This window comes from Tenrec ecaudatus, chromosome 2 (assembly GCF_050624435.1).
Source record: "Tenrec ecaudatus isolate mTenEca1 chromosome 2, mTenEca1.hap1, whole genome shotgun sequence".
Lineage (NCBI taxonomy): Eukaryota > Metazoa > Chordata > Mammalia > Afrosoricida > Tenrecidae > Tenrec > Tenrec ecaudatus.
This window is the reverse complement of record NC_134531.1, coordinates 221,954,522-221,976,110: the sequence shown is the minus strand read 5'-3', so window position 1 is coordinate 221,976,110 and position 21,589 is coordinate 221,954,522. Positions and strand designations below refer to the sequence as shown.

The 21,589-nt window shown below is 44.8% G+C and overlaps 2 protein-coding genes and 1 pseudogene across 4 annotated transcripts in view; 1 reads left to right on the top strand and 2 right to left on the bottom strand.

Moving 5' to 3' along the window:
* The window catches only part of CRYZL1 (crystallin zeta like 1), a 46,364-nt gene extending 39,799 nt beyond the window's left edge, over positions 1-6,565 (bottom strand). Inside the window, exon 1 of the mRNA XM_075542339.1 lies at positions 6,413-6,565. The gene's annotated coding sequence lies outside the window, so the exon portion shown is untranslated. The remainder of the gene's footprint in view (positions 1-6,412) is intronic.
* Positions 6,566-7,156: 591 nt separating this feature from the next.
* ITSN1 (intersectin 1) overlaps positions 7,157-21,589 on the top strand; it is a 172,071-nt gene continuing 157,638 nt past the window's right edge. For 2 of the 3 annotated variants that reach the window (XM_075542338.1, XM_075542337.1), the window contains exon 1: positions 7,158-7,401. The gene's annotated coding sequence lies outside the window, so the exon portion shown is untranslated. Of the gene's footprint in view, positions 7,402-21,589 lie in introns of all 3 variants that reach the window. The other variant, XR_012782874.1, reaches the window with a different exon arrangement.
* Positions 11,571-12,231, bottom strand: LOC142439752 (large ribosomal subunit protein mL42 pseudogene; annotated as a pseudogene).

Genomic DNA, 21,589 nt, shown 5'->3' with positions numbered 1-21,589 from the left:
ATAAAGAATATTCTACAAATAGCAAAAAAAAAAAAAGAAAGAAATTAGTTTGATATATCCCCTTTAATTTTGCGCACCGCCCCCCTCACCCTCAAAATAAGTGGTTAAGGAGACATTATAAACGTCTCACACCTAGCTAACTCTGGAAAGCAATTCTATGCTATGAGGAATTTTTACTTTGATATTTTCGATAATTTAAAATTTAAAGAAGGAAATTGCATGAAATCGCTTATTAGTTCCTATCACTGGAAGGATTTAAACAGATGCTAGATATGCGTTTTGAAAGGTTTGAGCATTAGTTAAGTGAGATGGGGATATTAAAATCATTGTCTGTTTTAATTACACCTACCCCTCACTTCTCGTATCTGACATTTCACATTTATGGCAATTAGAAACAGTGCTTTGACTATTTAGTGCATTGACCATGTACGGGTCAGGAGAGAGTAATACAGACTTGGATGGTTAGGAGTCAACTAGGCTTGGGCATAATCCTGTAAATTGGAAGTACTGTAATATTGTGATTTGACAGTACTTAATGACACAGCTATGCTTTGTTCGGCGATCTGACGTCCCACCCGCCATGTTCTCATTTTAGCATAATGACCTGGCCACTGGACCCTAATCATGTTGATAAGTGAGGTGGGTGTCCGTCAACGAGACAGATGTCTATGAATGTTGCCAAGATTTTTTGGATTCAATTTGTATCTTTTGGTACATTCTCTATATTTAAGCAATGTAAAATATAAGAAAGGCAAAGACTCACAAAAGTAACAATTTCCCTTTTGAATCAAAAAGGTTTCAGTCAGAAGCAAAAAAGGCATTTTCTAGGAAAGGATTTCAAATTGCTGCCCAACTATGTAACTGGTTTCCAAAGTATGCCAGTCTAGCACACTGGTACCCAACAACGCTCCCTTTTGAACTTCAAAATAACTCACTACCTAGCCTGACAGCTTTACTTTTATTACTAGCTGATTGACAAATAGGTATTTCTATGTAGGAGTTTAAGATTTCTTATACGAGGCACCTTCTTGCCAGTACCTCGGGGTATTGGCTAAGTGTTGGGTAAGTAGTCCTTATTTGATCCATTAGGAATATTTGGGCCAGTTACAATTGAACATAGGGTGATTTAACATTATATGACCCAGAACAATAAATACATAACTTTCACTTAGATTTCTGAAATAGCACTTTATTTTATTGTATCACAGTAGAAATACGGGGGCAATAATGTCATGGCCCAGAGCCAATTTCCTTTAGTCTGGTTGAATCATATGACATGGGACAATGTTGGAGGAGGTGGGAAGTGAATAAGAGGATAAGCAATTGAAGAATTCCTACCATTCTCACTGTCATTGAGTCGATTCCAATTCACAGTGACCCCATTGGGGGGTGGTTCTCAACCTTCCTCAGGCCGCGACCATTGAATACAGTTCCTCATGTTGTGGTGACCCCCGAACCATACAATTATTTTCATTGCTACTTCCTAATTGTAATCTTGCTACAGCTATGAATCGGGCAACCCCTGTGAAAGGGTCATCTGATCCCCAAAAAGTCAAGACCCACAGGTTGAGAACCGCTGCCCAAGGAGAAAGAAGGTAGCACTGCCCCGGTGAGCTTTCCAGACCATTACTCCTTATGGGAGTAGAAAGCCCCGTCTTTCTCCCTCAGAGCGGCTGCTGGTTTCAAACTGCTGACCTTGCAGTCGGAAGCCCTACATCCCCATTCCCAAGGCTCCTTTTCTTTCCATTAGTGCTCAGCTGCTACCTGAACCGGTGGAGGCCTGGGTCCACTCAGAGCTGTCTGAAGAGCAAGGCCTGGTGATGTACTTCAGAGAAACCAGTCACTGAAGACTCAACGAAGCACCGTTCTCCTCTGGACACAAGGGGTCACCATGCATCAGAAGCGATTTTGACTTATTATTACAGCTTGTTCATGCGCCTTTCATTTTCTAACGCATGTTACCACCTGGGAGGCAGTGGTGGTTCAGGGCTAAAATTCTCCTCTTTTGTGAAGGAAACCTGGCCTTGATTCCTGGCCAAAGCACTGTCTTTCAGTGGTGCTCATGTGTCACTGTGATAATGAACTTCAGTGGACTGGGAAGAAAGGCCTGGATACCTGCTTCTGAAACACAGCCACTGAGACCCCTAGGTGCACACTTCCATCATGGGAACACATGGGGTCACCAGGAGTCTGGTTCTGACTCAATAGCAGCTAACAAGGAACTTACACTATGTTCTGAACCATATAAAAATACTAATTTTAATTAGATGAAATACTTACCAGTATGTTCAAAATCAAAGTAAAATCTTATAAAAGGTATACTTATATTGTAAAAAAGAAAACAATTCTGTAAAATACCATATTTTATCATGCGTGGTGTGTGTATTCTTGCTCTTCTACTTAAAAACTTCCCTTAACTCTCCCCCCACTCCCTTAACTCTTAAGATAAAAAAAAAAATAGCTTTTCTATGTTTTAAATATTCTAAAGAAAGTTCACAGATTAGGAGCAAGAAACCCTTCACTCTTTATTTAAAAGAGAAATGTCACCCAAAATTAAAAAGTGTGATTGCATAGTACAGTATTTTAAGAATTACCCACCTACACAAGCACTTTCTTCATTCAGTTCACGAGCGAGTGAAGACGTATCTCTGCCTAGGGCATAGTACTGGTCCAGAGGCCTCACGGGCCTCCATGAGCTCTTCAGAATCTAGTTCAATCAACAACTCTCATTCTAGATTTAGTGAAGCGCTGTAAAACTACCAAGGAGCTTAGTCTTGTGGGCAGCCCTCTCCATTTCAAATTGGAACACGTTGTTCCCTCCAATAAATGGGAGCAGGAGCATAACTGACGTGAAAGGTGGTAAAAACATTAGTTTTTACCATCGGAAGCACTGGACTGCTAACTGCAAGGTAAGTGGTTCAAATCCATCGGCCACACAGTGGGAGAAAAATGAGGCTATCAGCTCCTCTAGTAGTTACAGCCTTGGAAACCACAGACAGAGTCACTATGAGTTAGAATTGGCTAGATGGCCATGATATTTTGCATTGGAGCTAGGAATTATAAGTCGTAATGACTTGAGTTTGAATCCTGACTCCTTTGCTTACTGGACGACTTTGCGCTCCTTTTAGTCTTCCCAGTCTCAATGAGCTGGAGTTCACTGGCAACTATTTTTGTGGGTAGAAGGTGAAGGGGTGAGGAGTGGGGAGAAAACCTTAAATTCATTTCCAGGTGGTGCAAATGGTAGTTTACTAGGACTGCCCAGCAGAACTGTGGAAGGTCTGCAAACCCAATGGAGCAGCTCTTTTTTTTAAAAAAAAATAAATCATTTTATTGGGGGCTCTTACAGCTCTTATAACAATCCATACATCTCTTGTTGCCATCATTTATGTTATCATCATCCTTTGCAAAACATTTCCTTTCTACTTGAGAGCAGTTCTACTTTTTTTTTTTTTAACATTAGGGGCTATTACCACAACTATTACCACAATCCATACATATACATACATCAATTGTATAAAGCACATCTGTACATTCTTTGCCCTCATCATTTTCAAAGCATTTGCTCTCTACTTAAGCCCTTTGCATCAAGTCCTCTGTCCCCCCTCCACCCTCGTGAGCCCTTGATAATTTATAAATTATTATTTTGTCATATCTTTCCCTGTCCAGCGTCTCCCTTCACCCCCTTTTCTGTTGTCCATCACACAGGGAGGAGGTCACATGTAAATCCTTGTAATTGGTTCCCTCTTTCCAGCCCACTCACCCTCTACCCTCCCAGTATCACCCCTCACACCCCTGGTCCTGAAGTATCATCCACCCTGGATTCCCTGTGCCTCCAGCTCCTATCTGCATCAGTGTACATCCTCTGCAATATCCAGACTTGCCAGGTAGAATTCAGATCATGTTAGTTGGGGGAGGAAGCATTTAGGAACTGGAGGAAAGCTGTATTCTTCATCGGTGCTACATCACACCCTGACTGACTCATCTCCTCCCCTAGACCCCTCTGTAAGGGGATCTCCAGTGGCCTACAAATGGGCTTTAGGTCTCCACTCTGCACTTCCCCCTTCATTCACTATGGTAAGATTTTTTTTTTCTGATGATGCCTTATACCTGATCCCTTCAACACCTCGTGATCACACAGGCTGGTGTGCTTCTTCCATGTGGGCTTTGTTGCTCTGAGCTAGATGGCCGCTAGTTCACCTTCAAGCCTTTAAGACCCCAGACACTATCCCTTTTGATAGCCAGGCACCATCAGCTTTCTTTGCCACATTTGCTTAAGCACCCGTTTGTCCTCGGTGATCGTATCATGGAGGTGTGCAGCCCATGACATGATTTTTGTTCTTTGATGCCTGATAACTGATCCCTTTGGAACCACGTGATCATATAGGCTGGTGTTTTCTTCCATGTGGGCTTTGTTGCTTCTGAGCTAGATGGCCGCTTGTTTATCTTCAAGCCTTTAAGACCCCAGATGCTATCTCTTTTGATAGCCGGGCACCATCAGCGTTCTTCACCATATTTGCTTGTTCACCCGCTTTGGCTTCAGTGGTTATGTCGGGAGGGTGAGCATCATAGAATGCCAATTTAATAGAAGAAAGTATTCATGCATTGAGGGAGTTCTTGAGTAGAGGCCCAAGGTCCTTCTGCCACCTTAATACTAAACCTATAAATATAGGCACATAGATCTATTTCTCCATCCTCGTATATATATTTGCATATGTACATGTCTTTGTCTAGACCTCTTTAAATGCTCTTTGCCTCCTAGCTCTTTCCTCTATTTCCCTTGATTTTCCTCCTGACCCACTATCATGAGAGCAGTTCTACTTTTTAACACATGGAGTTGCCATGAGCTGGGATAGACTTGATGGCAACAGGTTAAGTTTGGTCACATTTCAGATCTTTAGTGATCATTCCTCTAAAATAAGGAGCCCTGCTAATGGTTACAAGTTGGGCTTCAATCGGAAAGGTCTGCAGTTTGAAACTACCAGCTGCTCCCTGGGAGAAAGATGGGGCTTTCTACTCCCATAAACAGTTACAGAGCAGTTCTACTCTGTCCTATAGGGTCATTATGAGTTAGTATTGACTGGATGGCAGTGAGTTTAGCCTTTTTTTTTTAAGGGAAAATAAGGATAGTAGTCAGTAGTAGTTACTTCACATCGTATCACCTGGTACTAAGTAAGCATTCAACATGTCCCCTCTCTTTACTATTATTTCTGTATATTGTGCAGAGACCCTCTAAGGTCAGCAGCTTATCTCACAGAGAATGGTCTGGTCTTTCTGACCAGCAACCTGACCTTTTAATTTCTGCAGTTGGTTAGCGTGTCATCTAGATCTCCACTATCCATTTCCATAGCCAGTGACACAAGAGCCTACAGAGAACTTATCCAGCCACAGAAAGTGCAAAATACACAGCCTTTTTAAGATTTAGGAGAGAAAACTCTTAAATTTTATATTGGTTATTTATTGATGCATTTTGGCTACAATGGGTTAAGGAATGAAACCTGTTGGCACAGAGAATTAAGCACTGGGCAGCTAACTGCAAGGCTGGAGTGGGAACCCACCAGTCACCCAGCCAAGAGAAAGATGAGGTCGTCCACTCCATTAAAGATTTACAGTATCAAAAACCCAAAGGAACAGGTCTACTCTATCCTTTAGAATGAGGGCCGTGGGTTTATTTTTTATTTTATAAGAGGCTAAATGAAATAGTCATACATTAATGTCATTTTCTTTGTATTTAAAAAAAGTGTCTACAGGACATGTAAAATTACCCAAGGGGTCACATTATATTTAGATTGGACAAAATTGTTACATGAACTCTGTACTCAACGTAGACTAGCACAGCACCTGGGAGGCGATTCCCCCCTCCACTCCTAGGAACTTTCCCAACAGGCGTTTGCATTACAAACAAGAGCCTGAGGCGACCTTTGCACACTACTCTAAAGCATTCGGCTGTTGCAGGGTGAGAGGGTAGACCTGGCCCTAAGTTACTTTGCCTTCGTCAACTGATGATAAAGGAGAGAGACGAGTCAGGGAAAAGGAAAAATAAACTCAAATGACAGGTGATACTGAAGCAGAGGTGATACATCCAACCCGGGAGATTATATAGACGGGAACTTCCAGACCCTTGCGTTCATAAAAGGGGAAGGGATGCAAATAGAGATAAAACCTACAATTAATAACCTGCAAAAGACAAACCAAACTCACTTCCGACTCGATTCCGACTCAAATTGCCTCTCAAATTTTACCCGTTCCTCTGTGGCCTCATCTACCAGGCCTGGATCCAAGAGGGTGTAAGTGGGAGTGCGACGCAAACTACCATCCCTCTCCCCTAAACTGCTGGTTCTGCGTGGAGTCCCTCCGCCTGTTTCCCAAAGCTCTGTTTCCCAAAGCCACTGGGCGCTTCCCGAGGCTCACCTACCTGCGAGCCGCGCCAACGGCCTGCAGCTTCGCCACCGCCACTCCACCGAGGAGACCTTGCTTAGAGAGCCCGCCCCTTCGTGCCACGACGCTCTTCCCATTGGTCAGAGAACTCGTCATTCCTGCCGTGCAGGGCCAGACACTCGCAGGCTGCGGAGAGCACCATAGCAACGGAACCCGGAACTACATTTCCCGGCATCCACCGCCTAGGGGTGGACCGACACCCCGCACTAGGAGCTTCCAATCAAACTGAGAGGCTGAACAGCTTCGATGGGTTCCGTTTTATGTAAATTTCAATCTAAAGACCACACCCTTCCTCATTCCAACTGTATTCCTGATCATTTCCCGATATTAAGTTAGGTAATCGTCCCCTGTTAAGTGTCTCGACAGCAACTTAGTCACTGAAATCGTGGATCAAAATTCCATAACCCCCGACGAAAACCCCAGATCAGAGACCTCCAGGAATGCTTTCGTGGAGGAAGTGGGGGTAGGGAGGCCGCGAGAGCTACGCCCTCCCCGTCCGAGCATGCTGATTGGCTGGTTTGGCTGTCGCTGCCTCCTCTTTCACGGCTCCGGCTCCTCCTCCTTTCGACCCCGCGGTGGGCGGGGATAGCGGTAGGGAGGCGGTGAGGAGGCTGGAGCCCTCTTTCCCGATTGGCCAGACGTTTGCTCCCACCCATTTGTGGGTGGGCACCGAGGGGTGGGTGGGGCGGGCGAGGCGGCGGAGGGAGGTGTGGAGATAGGCGGGAGCGAGGGAAGGAAGGAGGGAGTGAAGGAGGTAGAGAGGAGCGGTGCAGCGAGGGAGGGCTCGCAGCTTGGTTGCTCCGTAGTACGGCGGCTCGCGAGGGAGAATCCCGAGCGGGCTCCGGACCGACCGAGGCGGCCGGCGGGGATGGTGAGCGGGGCTGCGGCTCCCCCGTGCCTCCCGGCGGCGTGTGGGCTGCACTGATTTGTCCCCGGGGCGGCAGCGCGGATCCGCCTGGAGATGAGGTGAGCGGGCGCCAGCTGGACGGTGGCGGCCGCGGGGGTCGTCGCGATGGCCGCCCGAGGCGCTCGTCTCCCGGGCCGGCTCGGGTCCCTCCAGCCGCCCTTCACCCTCACCGCGCGCCGGGGAGGCGCGGCGCGAGCCGCCCTGCGCCCCGTCCTTCCCCATCCTCCCGGGGACGGCGGCGGGGCCGCTGAGGAGCCGCGGCAGGGCCGCGGGACGGCTTCGGCTTGAATGGGTGCCTGCAGCCCGGGCTGGTCGGGCGGCGTCGCTCCCTCGGGGGCGGCGGGTCCTTCCTGGCTGACCTCGCTGCCGTCGGCCGCCTGAGCGCGGCGGGTCGGCCAAGCCTCGCCCCCTGGGTAGCCGCTCGGGGACCCGGGGCGCGCGGGGAGCGGCTTCGCGCCGCCACCCCCCACCCCACCCGCTCGCGTCCCCGGCCTGGAGTCCCCAGCTCATCCCTCTTTCTTCTCTGTGTGCCCGCAAAATCCGCCAGTGAAGGGCAGTCAATGCCGTTTGGCACCTAGTCGCCCTGCCGGCACTGTCTCTGATGGTCTTTCTCAGAGAGCGGCTCCCTTTGCAGCCGGAGCGTGTCCCTGCTGTCCGTCTGCTCCTCCTTCCCTTCTGGATTGGGGTGTGAACCGAATTGCAGTCTCGTGTGCTGGGGCCAGAGAAATGTAATCAAAATCCTCAGGAAAAGGAAGACAGCGAGGAGTAGGCTGCACCTTCCTCACTTCTGTTTGCCTTTGACTTAGAAGACAACTTCGCAGATTACATTTCCTTTGGGCATCTTTTGTTGTGATTCCGACGGTAGAGGTGTTTGCTTTAGAAGAAACAGATTTGTGGCTTCTCGGTAGAGCTGGAAGCTATGGAGATTTTTGATCGCCTCTGATGTAATGAAAGTTTCCTTTAGAACTTTGCCGTCATCGGTACTATTTTGAATGCTGCACCAATCTAAAATTTCAAATCTGTGCAGACTTTCTGGCCAGATGTGTTTCTTTGTGCTTATCTGTTGGGATCCTCCTCTATTTTTCTGGTCAAAATGTACAAATCATCAATAGGAAGAGCAATTAAAAAAAGCACAGATCATAAAAGCAAGTCCAATAACAAGCAAATGTCATCTGGAAAATTTTAATTCTGTCCACAAGGAGGTAGTTTTAGCAATTCTGTGGAACCAACCCATGGAAGAAACAGGCTCATTATGGGTCTTGTAGTGGCCAGGGTCTGAGGGCAGGCCAGCTAGCATGCTGCCGTGCTCTGAATCCCTAAAATATGGTGCATGCATTTCTGTGGATATCTTTAATTTTAGATGAATTTAAGGTTGAGAGTCCAGAAGCTTAAACAGCTCAAAGTTATCTAAGAGACGGTTTTCTTGATTTAAAATGGTTTTCCTAGTTTGCTTATCACTAAAGCATCTTTACAAAATATTAGAGTTCTTTCCTCAGTAAAATTAGACCAACTCTCTTTTAAGTTGTTCCAGTAAGGGGCATTTCTGACAGTGGGTTAAAAATAAATATTGGTAGTTCTTTGTCTGACAATGTATTTGTTAAATTGCTGAGGCACATGGTACCTTCACAGAACTATTATTCTGGGTAAGAGAGGACAGGAACACATTTTTAATGTACTTTGGAACTCTGGATTGTTCAGATACTCAACATTGTGAAATAGGGGATAAAATGAGTGGTATCCAGTTAGTTCTGTGAAATGTTTGCCACTGTTAGCATTAATTTTGCCCCCTGTTGATTAGCAATTTCCTTCTTAATGCTTATCTCTAATACTGCTCTAGAACTGTGCCAAAGTTCATCATTTCCCCAAATACCCAAATGTTGAGGCAAACTCTTGGAACACTTAAAAAAATTACAGGGAGGTGCTGGTCAGTTCCTCAAGTCATCTTTTTAATTTGCTACATTTGTGAAATTTAGGGAATTCATTATATGAGAGGAGACCTGGTGGCACAGCTGATTAAGCATTGGCCTGTGGCCATTTCCAGCAGTTTCCGTAGGAGAAAGATGAGGCTTTCTGTTCCCCTAAAGATATGCGGCCTCAGAGACCTCAGTGAGCAGTTCTGCTGTGTCCTGTAGGGTTGGTGGCATGGGTAGTACATGAGGGTTGGGCTTATGTCACTCAGCTCAGATTCCACTGCCTTCGTGCATTCTGGAGCCTCTTTCCAAATAAGTTTTTCTTTCTGAATGGCTCCATCACTGACTGGTTGCGTTTCTCAAATTCTGGCTCTGAGATCACTTACATAGATAAGAACTGAGGTACTTGTTAGCAAAATGCAGGTTTCTGTCCACCCACTTCAGAATCTGACTCTCTAGGGATGGGTTTCTGGAATCTATATTTTTAACAAACTCTCCAGAACTTTTCCTGCCCAGTAAAGCTATCCTTCACAAAACACTGGCCTTTTGCTTCTTCCCCCTCCATAAGCATCTTCTAAATTGTATTTGGTTATTTATGTGTGCCTTTAAATGGGGAGCTTTTTTACTTAGATACTCAAAGTGCAAATTTAAGTCTCAGTGTAGCAATACATTACTGTATTATTAATATACCAAAATGACATTTCTACACGCTGCTAAGCCCAAGTAATGCTAAACAAATTGTTTTCTGATAAATACTAGAAAAGTGACATTTCATATTTCAGTTTTTCATTTGGTGCTAATTAGATATATCTTTACTATCTCCCCTCAACCTCCTGAATTTAGCCTGTTGTTAATGTTGTATGTCATCAAGTTAATTATGATGCATAAACCCAAACCAACCACATTCACTGGCATTGAGTTGATTCTGACTCACAGCAGTCCTAGACAGCGTAGAACTGCCCCTTTGCCTTTCCAAGGGTTGTAACTCTTTAAGGGAGTAGAAAACCTTCTTTCTTCCACAGAGCGGCTGGTGGTTTTGAACTGCTGACCTTGTGGTTAACAGCCCAACGTGGAACCACTATGCCACAAGGGCTCCCTAATGGCTTACAGCAACCCCATATGACACAGTAGAACTGCCCCATAGAATTTTCTTGATTGTAATCTTTATATCAGGAGATTACCAAGCCTTTCTCCTGCAGAGCTGTGCAACACTCTAAACCCATGGCCATTGAGTCAGTGCTGACGCATAGCAATCCCCCGTGGGTTTCCAAGACTGTCATAATGACAGCTTTTTGGTTAGCAGCCACGCTAACCGAAGTTAACCATGGCCATACCAACGAAATTAGTGCCATCACGCCATTTCTAACTCAAGGTGACCTTACACTATGCCACTGGGTTCCTCAACCCAGACTCATTGCCTCCAGTTGGTTCTGGCTCATATCATCCCTACAGAGTCCAAGGCTGTAATTGTTACAGGGCAGGAGACTTCCTGCCACAGTGGGTTATGTGCTCAGCTACTAACCGCAAGGTCAGTGGTTCAAACCCATCCACTGCTCTCAGGGAGAAAGATGAGGTTGTTTGTTCTTGTGAAGATTTACAAGTTCAGAACATGTCAGGTCACTATGATCTGGAACCAATTTGGTGTCAGTTTTTTCGAGTTTAATCTTTTACAGAAGATAACTACCACATCTTTTGCCCATACAGTGCTTGACTGCTGGGCCTCCCTCAGTAACAGGCTCTGCATGTGTAGATGAGGGTGCTGACAGTCATGTGGTTATTCATGCAGTACTGTGAGTAGGTAGGTATTGGGCTGCCAACTGCAAGATTGGCAATGTAAACCCATCAACTCAGAGTGAGAGGGATGAGGCTGTGTGTTCCCGTAAAGACGTACAGCCTCAGAAACCCTTTGATTTGGAATTGACTGCATGGCAGTGGATGTGAAGACCCTATGCATATAGTCTATTACTTTGATCAAGTTATCTAACCTTTCAGTGCCTTAATTTTCTCAGCTAAAAATGAGAATAATTGCCCCCACCCAGGACAGTAATGTAGATAATGTTTTCGTGCTTTTAAAGTAAAGCTTAAATGCTTTGGAATGCTTACATAAATTCTTGAAACATAACACATTTATTTTCCTGTTATAGTAGTTTTTCTGGTTATAGTAGTAAGTAGAAATCCATTGCTTAAAAATAGTCCTTTGTCAATCTCTTGGTACCAAGTATGAATCCTTTTAAAATTGGGTAACCAAGCTAAACATTTGAATGTGTTTAATATGTCATCAGATATATATATTTTTGTATTTTTAAAAATTACTTTATTTGTAACATAGTAGGGACTACATCAGATATTTTTCTCAAGTGGCAAATGAGGCAAAAGATAACATTTCTCTATGATTCCTAATGAGAACCTCGAAATCATCTGTCTTTTGGAGGATTCGATTTCTTACGACGTCTGTGATACTGCCCATGAGGATACCAACGGTGCTTTGTGGTAAAGAACATTTTGCTAAGTTGTTCTATCATCGGTCCTTGTTGAAGGGGCTGAGCTTTCACTTCTAATCTACTTTTCAGCACATGATCATGTGTTTCTTCACTGTTATGTATAGGATCTGGCCGAGGAATAGGTTTTGTATGTTCATATGGAATGTCCACAGAAGGGTGGTAGCACACTATTGTCCTGCCATCTGATGTCAAAGCAAGCTCGACCTTGCAATTATAGTCATCTGGGAGAGGTGGTGTAGATTTATGACAAACACTGTATAAAACTCCATTGCGAATTGATAAGAAATGCTTCAGGGCAGTTCTGTTTGACAGTGTCCGTGTTACTGCTGCTACTGCCATGGTGGACCAAGATATGTGTATCAGACGGTATGGCAAAAGATGTTATGCAGAGAAACTGAAACATCTGCTTCCAGGCACATCTATTTTCATCCCTGCTTGACGGGTCCTCACGGCGAAACCGCCATGTTGTCTCCCATCGGCTCCTGGGCGACGCCATCATCAGATATTTTATGACTATAAGTTAAAAAAAAGATAACTTTGTGATGACCTTCAGTTTAATTGTATTATTTTAAAACCAATCTGAGAATTGGTTATGATAATCAAGTAATATCCCATGTGTTTTATAAGATTGTCTGTTTGTAGTAGAAATATTAGAAAATGAAAACTTTTGTAAACCCACTACTGGAGTATGTAACCCTCCAAGTCTTTGAGCCTGTGGATATTCATGTATACTTTTGTCTGAGTTGTCATTGTAATAGTTGATTAAACAACAGATTGAATCCATTTTATGGATCTGTGGTAAATTAATGGGAGCCCCAGTGGCATAGTGCTTACAATGTTGGTGTACTAACCCCAAGGTCAAAAGTTTGAAACCACCAGCTGCTCTGTGGAGAAAGATGAGGCTTTCTAATTCAAAGAGTTACAGTTTCAGAAACCCACAGGGGCAGTCCTCCCGTGCCTAACCAGGTCTCTCTTCACTATGAGTCGGAATGGACTCAATGGCAGTGAATTGGTTCTGAGTTTTTGATAACCACTTTACTTTTATTAGATAGTTATCACAGTTATTGGTAATCACAAATGTAAATAACCCTGAAAAGACTAGTGTACCTATGTTTCTGTGTATACCTGTGAGATCCCCACCCCCAGGGGTATGTATGTAAGTTTTGCCATACATACATCCAATTTGTTGGTCAGAAAGGTTGTAGCAATCAATGTACCCTTTTACTAGAGTGCAAAAAGAATGCCAATTTGTTTTGCGTGACCTAGCCAGTTACAGACTGAGTGAATGACTTCTTTCTAGGATTTTAATACAGCCTGTTTAGGAGCCCTGGTGATGCAGTGTGAAGCGCTGAAAGATTCGATTGTCAAACTCAAGTGTTGCTGTGTGGGAGAAAACTAGCAGCCCACTTCGGAAAAGATGCTCAAAAACCAAACAACTCACTGCCATAGAGTCCGTGCTGACTCATAGTGACCGTAGAGGACAGTGTAGAACTGCCCGTGTGGGTTTCCATGCCTGTTGGCCTTTCCAGGAACAGAAAGCCTCTACGGTCTCCTGTAGAGCGACTGGTGTCAGGGTTTGAAATCTTGACTTTGTGGTCATCAGCCCAACCCACTATAGCACTAGGGTTCCTGTACCCTGTGGATCAGTTCTACTCCGCCCTCTAGGGACATTGCACTGAGGGCTTGTTTAGCAGTGTAGTCCAGAAAGCTTGGACATCCAAGTACTTGTGAGGATGATAAACCAAACAAGCCACATCTGCTGTTGAATTGGTTTGGGCGGCTTAGGTGACCCTATGTAGGGTCTCTGAGACGTTTACTCAATCTATGGGAACAGACAGCCTGTGTTTCTCCCTCGGAGAAGTTGGTGGGTTTGAACGGGCAACTTTGTGGTTAACAGCTCAATATCTAACCTACAGTGCCCCCAGGGTTTCTTGTCATAGTGATCAGGAACGGATCAAGCCTTGCCTATGTGCCTAGCAGTTACCCACGTTTTATATCCATCAACTCACTCAGTAGTCATGAAAGCCTGACACCGCGCGTTTCCCAGCGGAGTGTGCCTGGGAAACGAAGGTATCAGAGTATAAATAACCTACAAAGCCAATAAGGAGTTGAGCTACTTCCTGGTTATGACTTAAAGAAGATATTGCAGTGATTGTTTTACATTCCTGATTTCTGTTTTGGAACCACTTAGAGTTCCCTGCTGTGTATGAAGGTAGCACTTCCCCTGGCACAACTTTGAAGCGTGGTCCCATCGTGTGGCTCAGAAGGAAGCCTCTTCCACTGTCTGTCGTTCATCCCTCAAAGAATCTTGTTTTTCTTACTTTGTAGTACTTTTCTAAAGTGCTTCTGCATGGAAAAAACAAACCAACCCCCAAAACAGGATTAACGTGATCGGGAAGGCTAGGGAAATTTGAGAAGGCTGTTCTCTTGCGGTGTGGGCTTGCCTGAAACACAAGACTGTAATCAAGTGTGCGTAGGGAAAAGCAGGCGCCCTTGGTGGCAGCGAGCTTATGCCTTGGGCTGCCATACACAAGGTCAGCATTTCAAAGCCACGCCAAGCCACTCTAGCTGTTCCAAGGGAGAGAGATGGGGCTTTCTATTCCCTTAAAGAGTTCGTTCTGGAACTTCACAAGGGCACCAGGACTGTAAGTTTCTTTGTTTTTTGAGTGAGGGAGAAGCTGGAGTCTGCCCAGACATTGCCAAATTGGCTAGTTTGGTGATTTTCAGTGACTTGTGTGAGCTCATAGAAGGAACCCTGGCGGATTAAACTTCAGGCTACTAACCGTAAGAGTAGCCACTCAGACCCACCAAGCACTCTGTGGGAGGCTGCTCCCTGCCATAAAAGCTTAGTCTCGGAAACCCTTTCTCAGGTAGTTGAACAGTGAATCAGGACGATGACAAGAACGGAGGCACTTGAATTATGCTATTGTGAAGAATATCAAAAGTACCCTGGTCTGCCTTAAGAACAAGCCAGTCTCTTTTAGAAGATGTATACCTCGAATCCTTAACAGTGAGGATGGCGAGACGTCATCTCACTTAGGTTGCTTATGTTGTCAGGAGAGACCAGTCCCTGGAGAAGGACATCCTGCTTCCTGAATTGGAGGGGCAGCGGAAAAGACGGATTGACACTATGGTTGCCACAAAGGCTCAAACACATCACCTGTGAGGATAATGCAGGACCAGGCGGTATCTTTGTTCTGCCGAACACTGGATCACTCAGGGGCACCTAACAATGGCAACAAGAACAACACAAGTTGGTATTGACTCAGTGGCAGTGGTTTGGTTTTGTGTGTGGGTCGGGGATATGGGGGTATACACAAGAATGCAAAGACTTCAGTGCAGAAATTAATGGGTTTCCTGGGAAACCAATTTAAAAAAACCTCCATAAACAAATGTGATGATAGAAATCAAAGGGAAGTTCATCTTATTTGACTGCCTCACTGCTCTTTGACCCTCTGTTCCTATCCGGAGGTCACTTGTTTAGGTCCCAGGGAGAATGGGGGTGAGGTCAGCAACCGGGTTTGAATCTGGGCTGCCTAGAGAACGGTGCTGCCACATCTTTGTTTTAAGGTGGCCACCCAAACCCACTCATTGTTGTTCAGGGCAGGTGCCACCAAGGCCAGGTAGGAGTGGCATTAACTGTGTGCCACCGTCCGCGGTGGTAGAGCCAGCAATTGAGCCAGGAGGGGTGTGACAGTTTGTTATTCAGTTGAATTTGACTATGAGAAGAGTAGGGTCGCAGCCCTTGGTCAAAGTTTCATCCAGGGCAGTTAAAATTAAATGACCTTCATACACAAAGCAGTGCTAGTCAGTGAGGTGCCAGTGGTACTTTTGTTCATTCTAGCGTTTGTCTGCAAGTCCTTCTGGTGGCTGGTGGCAGACATTTGCAAGACACAGATACAGATCGAGGAGAGGAACAAAGCCAGTTGGCTTTAGTGCTGAGCTCTAACCAGCTGTGTTCAGGAGGGCACTGAGGCTAAAGTATTGAAACGAAAAGCTACCGGAGCAACCCATTGTGTGGATACATGTGTGTGCACAGACGTATGTATGAATGTGCACACAATAGAGCTAATCCTGTTTCCTTATAGGAAACTTTAGCAAGGTGCTAGAGGAGCACTAAGCCATCCTGAAGGTAGACACACACACATCCTGGATCATCATCTCTAATAGGAATCTGTTCGTGTGGGTCTAATGTTTTGTAAAAATCTATTCATTTCTTCTTTTCATATCTGAAACTATTTGAAACTTGACTGCTCCCTTTTTGCATTTTGCACATAAAAGCTATGTAGCTAACAATGAGCAAAGCCTTGAAAAATGGAAAGATGAGCATGATTCCTGGTGTATAGCCCCGCTGCCCTGTATGTCTCCTGTCTCATTTACTGTAAGTAATTCATGTTAAGCACAACCAGTAAAGGATGGTGTAGTTATGATCGGCATACTGCTTATTTTTAGACACCTTCAACTATATATTAAGAAGTATTTTTTTCTGAGTAGGTCTGAGGAAGAGATGACTTTGGTAAAGGACTTACTAGGATATAGGCTGTGTAACAATTCTGAGGATGGCTTGGCTCCGGACCGGGCAGTCTGTTCTGTCACACAGTCCCTGGGAATTGGAACTGATTCGATGGTACCGAACAAGCTGCATGAGGGCAGGGATTTTTATCTGTGTTGTTCTCGTTTAAGGACCTAGAATAGTGTTTGGTGCACATACAACAATTATTTATTTAAGAATAAAAAATTGTAAATTTTATTAACAGATGTTCCATCAAGTACAAGATACTTTTATAAGCAATGACTCCCACTATTTATTTAATCCTAGGAACTTAACCATGCCAGTGCAGTCTTTTTTGACATTAACTAAAGAAAGGGGTGCCTTTTAAGCATTTTTAAAGTCATTTTATTGGGGGCTCTACAACTGTTATCACAATCCATCCATCCATCCATCCATCCATCCATCCATCCATCCATCCATCCCTCCATCCCTCCATCCATTGGGTCAAGCACATTTGTTGCCATCATCATTCTCAAAACATTTGCTTTCTACTTGAGCCCTTGGTATCAGCTCCTCATTTTCTTCCCTCCCTCCCTGCTGCCCCCTCCCTCATGAACCCTTGATAATTTATAAATGATTATTATTTTTTCATGTCTTACAATGTCTGATGTCTCCCTTTACCCACTTTTCTGTTGTCTGTCCCCCAGGAAGGGGGTGATATGTAGGTCCTTGTGATCGGTTCCTCCTTTCTCCCCCATTCTCCCCTTCCCCTCCTGGTATCTCTACTCTCATTATTGATCCTGAGGGGTTGATCATATTGATTTTTATTCATGTAAGTTTACTTTCCAAAAATATGAAAAAGTACAGAGAATAAAGCTCACAAGCAACACAGTTTGCTTTTTTGCTTTATAGTTATTTTTATAAAATGTATGAAAAAGAATATTACAACTTCTTTTATCCCTCACTAAATTTACAGGTTATTATTTTCATTAAAATCATCTATCTTGTATTTCTTTTAATCATGCTGTATCGTAATTGTTTTATATTAAGTATACATATGCTTGCCATGAGTCAGAATCTAACAACAGCATCATATTTGCCATGGTCCCTTTTGTGGGTATTTGTTACCTGTCAGGGCTAGATCTATATCAATAGCAATCTCACTATCCTTTTATTTTTCTAACAATGTCATTCTTTTTCGTGACTTTTTAAAAATCATTTTATTGGGGCTCATACAACTCTTATCACAATCTACACATACATCAATTGTGTAAAGCACACTTAAACATTCGTTGCCCTCATCATTCTCAAAATTCACCTTTTGCTTGGGTTCCTGCAATCAGCTCCTCATTTACCTTTTTCCCTCCTCCTCCCTCTCTGTTTCCCCCTCCCTCATGAACCCTTGATAATTTATAAATTATTATTTTATCTTATCTTACACTGCCAGGCGTCTCCCTTCACCCACTTTCCTGTTGCCCATCCCCCAGAGAGGAGTTTATATGTAGATCCCCCAGGTTAGTTAGGAAACAAAAAGCTGTCAGAGGAGTCCTGATGACTGTAAGGGGTGGGGGTGGGGGGTGCCTGGTGCTTTCCCTTCGGAATGCTCTTCAGGTTGCCCTTGTGCGATGAGAGGAATGAGCAGGAGCAGCGTTGCTGTGGAGAAGGACTCTCTGGTGAAGTTTTCCTGGCTGTTGTTCTGGTAAAGGTTTGGCAGACTTTCCAAATAAGCTGATGTCGTTGTTCTCTGGCTCTCCAGAAAGTCAACAAGCAAAAATACCCAGAGCACCCCAAAAACAGTGACCATGAGCTTTATTCGGGACTGGTTCATTCTTGCTTTGACTAGACTACTAACCTCTTGGTAGCCATTCCTTTGTGCTTTGTCTTCGGGTTTTACTGGTAAAGCCATGTTTGATCTCTTGTTCTTCAGAGAACTACTTCAGGATCTTGATCCCACTGGTTTAAAATTTCCACGGAAAGCCCTGCTTTTGACTGCAGCTGATCTGGGTGCAATAGTTTAGGTACCCATTCAATGGAAAGCTTGCTCAACTTTAATTTTTCAGTCAAAATTGTGTAAGCCGAACCAACGGAGATGCCTATGGTGTTGGCTATTGTTTCGGCTGTTAACCTTCAGTCCTCTTCAATGAGGGTATGTACAAGATTAATTTTTTCCTCACAAATTGAAGTGGGTGGTCTGCCGCTGTGGGCTTCACCTTCAATATCATCTCATCCCTTAAAGCGAGTTATCCATTTGTAAACTGCTGACTCCTTTGGGGCAGTGTCCCCATAAACTTTGCGCAAGGCTTCAATGATTTCACCCAAGCTTCACCATAAATTTGATGTTTATTCTTGCTTCAATTTTATTAGAATTCATGTTGTTCTGATAGGGGCTTTTATTCTTCTTAGTGCCGCTACCTAGATCTTGCAGTTGCTTCCTTCAGAGGGTTGACTTGATGACCCCATGGACAGAGAACGCCTGCGCACTGGCCAATGCTGGAGGCTGGCCAGGAGAAAGCATGGAGGCTCGGAGCCCTGAGGAACGGACCAGCAGCCCCAGTGCAAGCAGTTAGGACCCCCACCTCCACCTGCCAGTCAACAGCTCCCCTCCCGGCCTCCCGCCGTTCCCCACAACAATTACTTATTGAAGGGTTTAGTAGATGAGTATTTGGGGGACTAGAGGGTCTTGTAAGCAGCCCCAGTGGCTTAGTAGTTATGCATTGGGCTTCAATCCACAAGGACAGCAGTTAGAAACCACTAGCCTCTTCAAGAGGAAAGATGGGGCTTTCTACTCTAGTAAAGGGTTAGAGTCCCAGAAACCCCCAGGGGCGGTTCTCTTCTGCCCTAAGGGTTGCTGTGAGTCAGCATCAACTCGGTGGCCATGAGTTTGGTTTTTGGTTTACAGGGCCTGGTGGCTAGAGAGGCTGAATACTCAGCCAGGGGGAATCAGGTAAGCTGTTGGATAGCCAGGGGCTGCCTGGGATTTTATTCTTAGTGAGCAATAGAGCTTCTGTGTTTTAAGAAGGGGAGCAGTAAGATCTGCTTTCTGTTGAAAAAGATCCCTGCAGGTATCCTTTGGGGAGTGGGCTGGAGGTGGGCAAGCGAGAATGGAGCTGACTTCACTTTCACTTAACTGTCAGCATCGACATTTCTGCCTCGCTTTGTGCTTTTAACTTCAGAGTGATGCTACCTTTCAAGTCTCACAGATGGTGTGAGAATGATGGGGCTTCTCTGGGGAGGAGAGTACCTCTCAAGACTACTATTCTTGTTGGTAAAACAGCAGCACCAGTGATTTAACCTTTTAAACATTAAGTTAATTGGTGTCATCAACAGAGATTTCTGATAGAGATTTTCTGGTTTTTATAAACTGAATATCTATAAGGGCTATTCTCTTTGATGAGGATCTAATTTTTAAGATACTGCTCTTGTCTCTCCGATCTGGGGTTTTAATTAGTACCGAGGGGAGGGAAATGCTGCTGTAATTGTAACTTTAGATTACTTTTGTAGTTCAATTAATTTTAAACCACACTCATTATCTGTTATCTTTAGTTGCTTAGATCTCATTAGATGAAGTGATATTTCAGTTGTGAATTGGTAATTAAAATATTATGTTTTTCTTACTGTAAAGGCAGTGCAGGTTTAGTGAAGAGAATTTTTGAAATTATAGGTAAAAAAACAAAAGAAGGGGAAAGGAAGGACCTATCACCTCATATCTGGAGATACCTTACGAGGGGTGGGCATATTCAAATGACCCAGCAAGTGCTGAGGGGCTGGCGCGGGGGTCCCTTCCCACCTGCTCCGGCTACACTCGGGATGGAGAATGGAAGTCCGTACCAGCACAAGGCTGATTTTTCTGAGACAGGGGCCAGGCATGTCCCGTCCTCCAACCATTATCCTATTCTGACACCGGCCAGCCCTCTCCTGGCAGTCTACCTCGCTGCTGGGTTGGAGAATCTGATGCACTGGTTACACAGAACTCACAGACGAGACGATGATGAGCCTTTATGAGGGAGGCTAACAGGCTACAAGTCAGGTTCAGAGAACATTGCAGACACCGTCCCTTTGCAGCAGCCCCTCCTGTCACCATGCTGGCAGGCAAGTGTCCATGTGGCCCTTTGGCCTGTGCCCTGCTCTGTGGGGGCTAGGAAGGCTGCCGCTTTGTCTGTGGTTTCCATACTGCAGACTCGGGTTCCCCTGTTGCCTCCGCCACTTTACACAGAGATCTCACGGGCACTTCACTGCTGCCTCTTCTCTCTCGATGGTCTGTCTCTTCCGGATTCTGAGATGGCTTTCTTTCTACTCAGGGGAGTGCTCAAACTCTAACCATCCCCTCCTTAGAGCCTCTGCACCTTACATGCATGCCCTCACCCAGTCACTCTGTCATGCGCATCACAAGGCCTAGGTCTAGAAGGGCCACATACGCAATTTCACTTCACCATAGGCACCTAATGGGAGATGGAGGCAATTAGGGTCTATGGGGCCCAAAGATTGGTGCCAGCAAGGGGGCAGCCTCGAGCCAGTCACCCCAGAGGTGGTCCTGGAAGGACGCATCCTGGCGTTCCTAACACCTTCCCATTTTTTCCCAGAGAACCAGGGAATTTAGAAATAGGGAGTTTATGTGAACGCTCCCTATTTTATGTGGGTCCCAGTGTCTCCAAACATACTCAGAGTTCAAACAAAGCATGTCTGAGGACTGACTTCAGTCTTTGTTACCTGGCTGGTTTGCTGCCTCAGGCACTTACGGCTGTGTAGCTTGTGATTTTCATTTAATAAATTGTAAACATACTTATAGCCCTTTCTCATACACGATCGTCTGTGTAACCAGCCATTTGATTGCTGGACCTTTACATCTATCTCTTTGATGTACTAGAGAGGCGAACTTCTTGGTCTAAAAGATCTGTTTCCAGAGTCCTCAGAGTTTCTGTTCCCACTCTGCCCTTTCCCCCTGCCTGTGGTTGCTGTGCCCCTAATGGCAGAGGGTAAAGCCAGATCAAACACAGTGTTTGTTAATTCTGTTACCTGGAATCTCATCTTTTTAGTGTTAGCATTGAGTTTGAACATTAAGTGTTTATTGACTTTATATGGATTTACTTGGTAATCAGTCACCTCTTAGTTCTAGTAGGCTTTTTTGGGGGGAAGGGGCATTTTTATTCATTGTTTGCCAACCTTTTTAGTAGCATGGCACACCCAGACAATGATAGTATTAGGACTTCATATTAGGGGCTCCCCTAAAGTTGAAGGCATCTTGGATGTACTTACTTCTCAGAACTAAGTGCTGTGATTGGGAAATTGTGACTGTTTGAGCACAGGCTCAAGGTGTGCCTGAAGTGGCCAGGGGTGCCCAGCTAGG